Here is a 10,788-nt window from a genome sequence, read left to right on the forward strand (position 1 = left end):
GCACGGCACGGCCCCGCCGCTGCCCTCGCCCTCCCCCCGGCCCGGCCGGGCTCCCTCAGCGCCCCCCCCCCCGCTGCCCTCAGCGCGGCCGCCCGGCACCGCGCTGCCCTCGGCCCCCCCGCCGCGGCGGGGCGCCGGGCCCGGGGGCGGCGCGGGGGCCGGGCCGGGGGCGCGGGGCCAGGTGCCGGCCCCAGACAAAGGCCCGGGCGGCTGCGGCGGGGCGCGGGCGCACGTGCGCCGCGGGGCCGCGGCCGCGCTCGGCGGGACGGCGGCGGCGGCGGCGGCGGCGGCGGAGGCGGGCACCTGCCGCAGAGCCGGGGAGGAGCCGCGGGGCAGCGGCAGGTCCGCGGCCTGGCGGGGCCGCCCCGCGCCGCCCGTCCCGGGCCGCCAGCCCCGCGCCCCGCCCGCCCCGGGGCAGCGGTTTTCCTGCCGGCCCCGGCGCCGCAGACAAAGGCCGGGACCCCCGGCACGGCCCGGCCCGGCCCGGCGCGGCGCGGCGGGGCAGCGCGGCTGCCGGCGCCTCGCTGCGGCCGCGGGGGGCCGCCGCGCCCGGGCTTCCTCTGAGCGGCGGCGAGGGGAGGACGCGCGCCGGGGCCCCGGGGCGCTGGGGGTGGGAGCGGGGCCCCGCGTCCCGCCGCGACGCGTCCGTGTGTTATCTTGGGACGGCACGCGCTGCGTGTCCATCCCGCGGTGACACATGTGCTGCGTGTCCGTCCTGTGGTGACACATATGCTGTGTGTCTGTCCCGCGGTGACACATCCGTGCTGCATGTCTGTCCTGTGGTAACACATCTGTGCTGCGTGTCCGTCCCGCGGTGACACATGTGCTGCGTGTCCATCCCGCGGTGACACATCTGTGCTGCGTGTCCATCCCGCAGTGACACATGTGCTGCGTGTCCGTCCCGTGGTGACACGCATCTGTGCTGTGTGTCTGTCCCGTGGTGACACATCCGTGCTGCATGTCTGTCCTGCAGTGACACATCTGTGCTGCGTGTCCATCCCGCGGTGACACATCCGTGCTGCATGTCCATCCCGCGGTGACACATCCGTGCTGTGTGTCTGTCCCATGGTGACACATCCATGCTGCATGTCCGTCCTGTGGTAACACATCCGTGCTGCATGTCCGTCCCGCGGTGACACATCCGTGCTGCGTGTCTGTCCCGCGGTGACACATCCATGCTGCATGTCCGTCCTGTGGTGACACGCATCTGTGCTGTGTGTCCATCCCGTGGTGACACATCCGTGCTGCATGTCTGTCCTGCGGTGACACATCCATGCTGCATGTCCGTCCCGTGGTGACACGCATCTGTGCTGTGTGTCTGTCCCGCGGTGACACATCCGTGCTGTGTGTCCATCCTGTGGTGACACATCTGTGCTGCATGTCCGTCCAACGGTGACACATCTGTGCTGCGCGTCCGTCCCATGGTGACACACGTGCTGTGTGTCCATCCCGTGGTGACACATGTGCTGTGTGTCCATCCCGTGGTGACACGTCTGTGCTGCGTGTCCATCCCACGGTGCCACGTCTGTGCTGCATGTCCATCCTGCGGTGACACGTCTGTGCTGTGTGTCCGTCCCACAGTGACACATCTGTGCTGCATGTCCATCCCGCGGTGCCACATCTGTGCTGCGTGTCCATCCCATGGTGACACACATCTGTGCTGTGTGTCCGTCCCATGGTGACACATCTGTGCTGCGTGTCCATCCCATGGTGACACGCATCTGTGCTGCATGTCCGTCCCATGGTGACACATCTGTGCTGCGTGTCCATCCCACGGTGACAGGCATGTGCTGCGTGTCTGTCCTGCAGTGACACGTCTGTGCTGCGTGTCCATACCATGGTGCCACATCCGTGCTGCGTGTCCATCCCGTGGCGACACATCCATGCTGCGTGTCCGTCCTGCGGTGACATGTCTGTGCTGCATGTCTGTCCTGCATGCTGTGTGTCCATCCCGTGGTGACATGTGTCCGTGCTGTGTGTCCGTCCCGCAGTGCCACGCGTCCGCTCTGTGCTCAGCGGCGCGTGCTGAGGGCGGCCCGCGTTGTCCGCAGGGATAGGGCCGCTGTGAGGACGGAGGAAGGGGGAGCCGTGAGCCTGTGGGAACCTGGAGGAGGAATCGGATGCGTCAGGGAAGTGTCTGAGGCTGGTGCGGGAGGTGAAGGGAGCCGCTGCGGCGGAGCCCGAGTCGGAGCCAGGGCACGTTACTGCTCCTTCATTGCCCCCAACCTTGTGCCAGCCGCGCTGCCAGTCCGACAGGCCTTCGAGGCGAGAATTAAATGCTGTAGGAGCTGGGCAATGGGTCTAGACGTGGTACGGTGCCTGTGACACTGAACCTCCGAAGTTAGTTACTGAAATGCACCGTTACAAATCATGTCGATCCTCTCTACCCCACTGGATCTCTGGGCATCTCTCAAAAAATTCCCGGCATTATCGTCCAGTTCGTACTGGGCCCAACCTGGCGCTGGTGGAGAGGGACTTCTGGAGTGCAGAAGGTCTTCCCTGTTTTGGTTTTTCTCCCCAAAGACCTGTAATATAGGATGCCTAGAGGAACTTGCTCCTGCACTGTGATTTTTCTGCTGATCACTAAAAATAAAATGGACATCCTTTCAAGCATCAGCCAAGCATGGAAGCACAGCTCTCTCAGGGGGACTGCTGCGAGGAGCAGCAGCGAGGGTGGAAATGGCAGAAAAGAAAAAAACACTGTGTGTGGTTGGGACTCAGTGGCCAACTCTCTCACAAAGACTTTGTAAATCAAGTCAGGTTCAGCTCTTAGCCCGCTGCAGCACGCGGGCATCCTGCCTGCACAACACCAAGCAGCGAAGACCAGCTGGACTTGGTGTCAAGAACTGGCAGGCACAAGAGATGAAGGCAGGAGTGGATGAGATTTCCTATAAGAACCCCATAAATAGGGCCTTGATGGGGAGTATGGTGAGAGTTAGCTGTCTGGGAATGTCGGAAAAGCACGCAAGCACTGCAGTCCACCTATTCTGCAGAAAGTGTTCAGCTGGAAAGAGAGTAAAAGGAAGCTTCACTCTTGCCAAGAAAATTAGGAGCGTGCATTTGCCTGTTATTCTAACCAGCGGTGGTGCTCCGTTCTTTACCATGCCCAGGCCTCTTGATTGAGATAAATTACTGAATTTCCCACCTTGCAGTTTAACCAGTGAAGAGCAGCTTTTTGCCAAGGAAGAGGAGAATGTCCTCTCACACCACTGTTTTTTACTACTTTGAATTACAGAATTCTTATAGTCACTTCCAGAAAATAGGCATGGACAAAGGTCTTTTCCTACCTCTGCTCATGCATTTGGGGCTGAGTTAGGAGCTTCCATGTCTACAGAACCTGGATGTTTTCCCATGAACAGTGCTGATTTGGTGTTTATCGCTGCCAAATCATGGTGACCATCAAACTTAAGCCCCATCACCATGACGTAGGGTCATAAGCGTTATGTTATTTTTTGTGATTAATAGACACCCGTCATTGACCTGCATGGCCCTTGGCGGAGTAAGACCTGGGCTCTGCCCGCTGGGTTGGAGAGACCCAGCACGGATGGGGCAGACCCCAGGGCAGCCCCTCAGGAAGAGGTGTGCGGGGGAGCTGCGAGCATGACGGTGGCAAGTGGTAGGAAGGCTTAAAGGAGAGCTTCCAGCAAGGCTTTGAAAGAAGAAAAAGTTCTTTGGAGAAACTGGCTGTGGGAGGTAATTTCTAGCGTAGGGAGAGCCTGAATAGAGGGGTGAGTCAAGAGGGGGAAGAAGAAGAAAAGAGCTGTGAGGGCCACGACACGCGGCTTATGATTATTGTTTTGTACTCAGAAGTGAGTTGGTTATTTCACCGGTGGTATTTCCACCATAGTACTATTATGTTGTCACTTGTTCGCTCGTACTGCACTGGTGAAGTGCTAGCCATAATGTCGATAAATAACAGAAGCCTTTTAAAAACCGAAGGTTACCAGTCCTGCCTTAGATGGAAATGACTGGATTGAGCAGACCTGCTGAGGTAAATTAGAACGGTTCCGTCTGCATGTACTCACGTGCGCAAAATTATGTAGGACAGCGTTTTGAGGCTTGGCCGTGTGAAGATTCACTTTTGAGTGATTTCATTTTCATGGGCAGTTTGGTTGCTTTCATTATTTACTCAGTAAAGGTGTGTGCATGTGTTACTGTATCTCAGGTACCCTGGCCGGCAGCCACCGATGTACAGGAGCAGTAAAGTCCCACTGGACCCACTACAGCAATTTCATGGCCGGTAACTTAGCTGCAGCCCTCTGCGTGTGTGCATGTGCTCGTCAGGGTTAGATTCAGGACCAGAGGCAAAAAGGCAGGTGGAGAAGAGATTATCCATGGGACAGGAAGCTTGAATCTGACCCAGGGACGAGGAAGGCATTGGCAAAGAGGGGATTGCGAGGAGGGGGAGTGAGGTGCTGTTTCTGGTCGTCAGCAGTCGCAGGCTCCTTGAGACCGTTCATAGACAGCAATTTGTTTGGGTAGACATATACTTGGCATGCAATGAGCCAGTCTGCTCCAACCACATGGTGGGATCGGCTGATGGAAGGAAATACTTCAGTGGTCTTCTCTCTGGCAATGGCTGTCCTCTGTAGAAAATTGCTGGAAACTGCAGTATTTGCAATGAGCGTCCTTAACCTGAGGTACGGCACTCGCTAGGCTTGATTTCTTTGCTTTCAGTATTCTAGATGTTGAGAACTGTGTCCTGCTAGCTTTGTCATTTGACTAGATTTCTCTTGTGTCTTCCATCTGTTTTGATTTGTTAACTGTTCCAATTAATTTCTGTGTCTGCTCTTTCATATGACTAACTGAATTTGTCTATTGTTTCTGCCAAGCAGGTTTGGGGCTCTACCTAGAGATGATACAGAGGATCACTCTCTTGAGAGTATGGGAATGAATTTCCCCAGTTCGGAAAGGCAAAACAAGGCAAGGAAAAGAAAGGGACAGAACAGAAAACAAACAGAACTGTTATTCTCTGAATGCAGATTTTGGGAAGATCATCTCCACCGTGGGTTGAGTGTTCAGATCAACATTTTAGGTCCCAACCCAGCATGCATTCAACAAGGGTTTAAGCTGTAGCGCATCAGTAACCTCATGACATGCCAGATTTTAATGCACGCAAATGAGACCGCTCTTGTCCTTAAGGTTAGAAAAAAAAAGTGTAAATATTAGTTGGAGCTGGACCTTATATCCTCAGTTCTGGGTGACAGAAACAGTAGTCATTCAGCATAGGGTATCTGCTGCAGGCTTTTTTGTAGACAAACGTGATAACTCCAGGTCCATTGCTATTTATACTGTATAAATAAAAATGGTTCTTAGGAACTTCCAGCAATTCTAAACAAGACAGTAGTTCTCTTTGTAACAGCATTTTTTCCTGTGGAGATACCCTAGCCCCCAGATTATTGTACTACCTTGTGATTCTTCTCTCACCAGAGAGGTATACAGAAAAATAAGAAAACCGGGAACGAGCAATCATAATACCTAGAAAATACTTAATTGGAAATATCAGACCAGCTTAGCTGAGGTGGGAGATGAGCCAGGAAGGCTGTGATGCAATTCTACAGAACGGAGAACGTCCAGAGAAGGTAAATGGCATGTTCTTACTGGTCTCTTCTCACAGTGCAAGAATAAAGGGACAATCTGCAAAACTGTAAGTCATCCAGACTGATAAAAACAGATAATTTTTACCTAGCTTATAGTAGACTTCACCACCACAGAGAATGTTTGTGTATTCAGAAGGACTGGGTGCCTGTTGGAGGAGAAAAACACGTGAAGGTGCAGATTTGAAAGAGAGGGAGAGATGAACGCTCATGCTTTAGGGGATAAGTCTAAAACTGATTGTCAGGAGCGAGAAAGATGCTTCCACTGTGGATATTTCCTTCTGCAGTTTTTCACTGTAGCACTTGGGCCTTGCTTTGAAGCATCCGATGTTTATCAGGGTCAGGGACAACACAGCAGCCTAGATGGACTGATTCAGCTCAGCAGTATTCCCGTGTCTCCTGTATTTCCTACAGCTGCCCTGTTCAACAGCCCCTATTCAACGGGGTCCTTGCGTTGCTTCTGCATCCAGCACCATTTCCGGAGTGCGCAGTGCCGTTGGCCCCTACTCAGTGCCCACCTGAGCTGGCTAAGTAGGAATGGGAATGGTTTGGCGCTAATAATCACAGTAAGGTTAGTTGTATTTTGAAAGAAATGTCACAAGGTGTTTGTACTCTGGGCAACTGTAAAACCTCCCTCATGAAAGCTGTAAAGGAAAAAGGGACCAAGTTCCTTGTAGAGAAATGGGCCTTTCCTTGCTACTATCCACAGTTCTGCAAAAACCTGGGCTTCTAACTCCAGGCAAGTCAGAAGGTGGAAAAGCAACCACTTCTCAGCTGGATGGGAACACCGGCCCCTGCTGCGCGTGCCTGCGCCAGGGACTCTCCAGCTCCAGCTTCGTATGGGCCACTCCGTAATGATGAGGTAGCACCGTGGGCACTTCCCAGCCAATACCCCAGACATCCCCACAGTTGCATTTCCATCTTACGTGGGAAAGTGATAGCTGGAAAGTACCTTTCTACTTGCTGCTGTTTTAAATGCAATCTATCAGCTGGAAACAAGAGCAGCTCAAACCATCTAAAAAGTCATTTCCCACAAGTCAGCAGCAAGTGCTCCCTAGATCTCAGTTAGAGATTGTACAGCAACAGCTAGTGCCCTGCAGTATCCTGAGTTATTCTGGTTTTATCAGTCAACATCTGGATTCATACTTAGAGTTGGACCAAAACTGAAACCATTTATCAAATATTCCTGAGTGTTGCTGGTTGGGATAAGAGAGGCAACCAGAGGAGTGGCGTACAGGAGGAACCGAACGTCTCAATGGACACAGGGTGATGCTGTGCAAAGTGAACGGAGGAGTTAACGATCGTTTCTGATATGAGTTGGGAGTTCCTCATTTGGAAATAATATAGCAGAGAAGTGTTGAGGTACTTATTGGATCACCAAGGATGAGCTTAACTTCAGTTATTTAAAAGTTGGGCAGCTGGTGCGACCTGGTTGTCTAGACTCCCTTTGTAGTCCATGGGGGAAGATGAGCACCTCCAGAAATGATTCATCCCAGATGCTTTAAGCACCTATCGTGGAGTGAGATGAATCGCTCTCTGGAGGTGCCTTATCCTTTCTATCAAATATAAAGCAAGCCTAAATATCTCACATAGACTATATCTGTGACTTTCTGCTACCTGAAGCTAGATGAGATAACTGTGATCCACCAACAGGATGCAGTCAAGAAAAAGGAGAATGTGATCCCAAGCTGTCTCAGGAGAGTCATTTCAAGAGAGATACAGAGAAAAATAAACGGATCTGGAGAAACTCTGGGCTACTGTACAATTTTGGTTACTTATATTTAAAGAATTTGGCTTGAAACAGGTGCAGAAATAGTTGTTAGAATAATTAGGAGGAAGGACAGTACCTTACAGAGATGACTTGGCTCAGTGATCTCAGTAAAATGAATGCTGAGATGTATTTGTGGACAGTCAAGAGCAAAACGCCAGGGAGGGAAAAGAACTAAAAAACAACACTACACTGGTTCAGGAACAAATGGGAATAAACTATGACATAAGACTATGTATAAATTCAGGCTTGAAATCAGAAGATGGTAACCGAGCGTCAGAGCAGGGAGTTTCTACAGGAACCGTCTCAGAGGAGAGCTGGGGAGAGCATCTGAGCGGGGTGAAAATGGAGCTTGGTCGGTTTGCGAATGGCGTTACGTGATGTGGCTGCCTCTTGCAGCAGGGGACTGGGTGCCGTCTAGCAGGTCCCTTCGAGAGCTGTGTCCTTCACGCGAGAAATCAGTTTTAATTCCCTGTAGATTTTGCTAACTCTGAACCTGAACAATGAGATTTTTGCAAAGCAGAATTATTCTTGACTTTAGTCAAAACCTAACTTAGATCCAGGTCAGATAAGAAGTTGAAACACCTAAGGGTAGTCAGCAAAGAGGGTGAATTCCTTCTGGAGCCTATTGAATATCTGTCCATGTCACAGCAGCAAAACATTTTTGGTGTGTCTTTTGCTCTGGAGAGGCCTGGGACTGAAACCAGCAGAGGAACTGCTGGTGCAAATTGAACTGGGATCTGTGAAACTAATGGACATTTCTCCCACCTTCTCTCTCCAGCTTGGCTTCCGAGGTCTGGGAATCGAACAACGTGAACGGTCATTTGATGTGATTGGGGAAAAAAATGCAGAAGAAGGAGCACAGTAGCTTAAATGTTTTGGTTAGGACTGAAATACCCATCAGCTGCCAGAGTCGTGTGGGAGCCTGGGGCTGGAACAGCCACGGAGTTGTACAGGATTGAGTTACATTTCCAGAGCTGCGTGGGGAAGTCTGATGGCACCTGCCCACATCCTGTGCGACTGCACATGATGCCACATCTCCCTCAGTTTCACAATCAGCAAATTTACCCCTCTCTTTTTTTTTTTTTTCCTCTCTCTTCAAGAGAAACAAGAAAAAGCCCAACCAGGAGACCAAAGCTTTCCAGGCTGGGCTGTGTTAACACGGTACAAATTGTCACTAGGCAAACCTTGAAGAGGCAGGATGCCCTCTGCAAACCGGAGTTCTCACTGTCTGTGTGGCAGAGGATGAGAAGGGAAGTAATATGAATCAAAAATAGTCTTGCAGTTTGGGAAGTGAAACCGTGTTCCTGTGACCTCTAATACTTGTGCTCGTGCGCAGGGCGGTAGGTTTTCTTGCTCACCCAGGCGAGAGAAGGGGGTCGTCTCCTTTCCTCTAGGTGTAATTCATTCCTCTAGGCACATCTGTCTGGGCTCTCCTCCCCCCTTGCGATGGTCCTCTTCTGAAATCCTCGCCGTGGGTGCGCTCCAGCAGCATCTGCAGCTGCAAACATCTGGATGGGGTTTTCCCGTGAGGTCAGGGGATTGCTCTGGCCTGCTGCGAGGAATCCCCGTCGCCTCCCCGCAGAGGTGTGCTGCCTCCGTGGGACCTTTGGGCAATAGCGAGCAGGGGAAGGCAGAGGCCAATTTTAGCTTAAAACATTTAAATTCCGCTGCTTAAAGAAATCTGGCTGGTGGAGGAAGAAGAAGGCAGCAGAGACCTTGTGCCCAAGGAGGGCTGCCCTCTCGCAAGGGTCCCTCACTGGAAGCTGGGTTTAAATTTCCGCGGTGGCGTGGTGGGCATGAAGGCCCATGGAGCGACATTCCTGGGTGGGTTTTAATGGACTCGGGCTAAATCCTGGAAACCTGCTTAGCAGTGGGATAGTGAAATGCCAGCGCTTTTTTGGCCTGGCTGTTTCCCACCTCCTAGAACTTGAAATGCTTTGCCGCAGCGGTTGCTTCAGCAGCAGCTGCTCCTCCGTGCGACTCCCCTGTCTCCCTTCCCTGCTCCGCTCGGTGCACGATGATGCGGTTTATTTTGCGACTGCTACGTAGCTGCTGACCGCAGCGAGCTGTTCGCAGCCGTGCCTGCACAGGTCCCTTCATCCAGACGCTCGTTACTGCCGTGTCACCTGCAGCATCCCCTCCTGCCCCGGGACGCGCTGGCCCCAGCAGGCCGGGTGGCGTCCGGCTGCTTCGCGGAGCCAGGCCCCGCAGCGCTGCAGGACGCTGCAGGATGCTGGTTTCCTGCATTCAACTTCTTCTGTGAGGCAGCGGCTGAGTGAGCACTGGGACGGGCTTTGTTTATTTTCTTTTTTCTTTTTCCTTTTTTTTTTTTTTTTTTTTGCTTGGTTCCCTAGGATTTTCTCAGAGAAGTCAAAGTCCGCTCTGGTCCCCGAATAAAACGGATTCCGTATCGTCGTGGCCCTGAAGGGGTTAATTTTTGTGCTTCTCTCCCCAGCTCGCTGCGGACTCTGGCTGGGACAGAACATCTGTCTGTTGCTATGGTTGCAGTATACTTGGAGGGGATGACTGGATAATTATTGCAACCATCCATCCTGCCGATGCGCTCCCGGACCCTCTCGTGCCGAAACGAAAGGGCAACGGCGAGGAGGTTCGGAGCAGAACTTCGGTCCCGGGGATCCTACCTCGGGATGGCGCGTTGGCAACACCTTTCATTTGCATAATTAATGAGGCCGAGGCTGCAGGGCTCCTGGGAAATCCAATGCAGAGCAGCAGCGATAAAATGGCACGGAGGGCTCCAGCCTTCTACCGGGCTCCCCGAGCTCTGCTCTCTGCTAACGCCCCGGGCTGGAGCTACGGGGCAGTTGTCCTCCCGTTTCCATTAATTCACCACCCACTTCTATCCGAACAGATTGCTCCGGGCCCGATCCTGCAAGCACCTCCTGCTGGGCCGGGCCCTGGCCTGCCTGGCACAGCCAGAGCCGCCTTGGCACGCAGGCGTCGCGTGGAGCCGGCATCGGCACCAGCACCGGCAGGGCGGGCAGCCACCAGGTCTCCCCCGCGGGGCCCGGGCGCGATGCAGCAGCGATGCAGGGCAGCCGGGGCGGCCGACGCGTCGTGGTGCAAAGACCCCGCTAGCAAAGGCGGGTGGTCGTTCTGCAAGGTGAGGTTCGCCCCGCTGCGCACGGCAGCCCTCCCGCAGCCCGGTCCCTGACACGTTGCCCCTCGGGAAGCTCCCTCCTGCGCTCCCGGGAATTAGCCTGCCTGTAGCCCATGCGGCAAACGCCTGCCAGCAGCACCCCCGCCGCCTCCGTTCCTGACTTTGCTCTTGGTCTTTTTGCCTGCAAGTGTTGAACCCTGCCCTTGGTCTAACCCTGGGGGATGTTTAAAATCCAGACCTGGCCTTGCAATTTGCAGATTGTCCCTGTTTCGGCCGATTCCCGCTTCTGGATTAATAGAGCA

The sequence above is a fragment of the Apteryx mantelli genome, chromosome 18 (genome assembly GCF_036417845.1).
Source record: "Apteryx mantelli isolate bAptMan1 chromosome 18, bAptMan1.hap1, whole genome shotgun sequence".
Classification (NCBI taxonomy): domain Eukaryota; kingdom Metazoa; phylum Chordata; class Aves; order Apterygiformes; family Apterygidae; genus Apteryx; species Apteryx mantelli.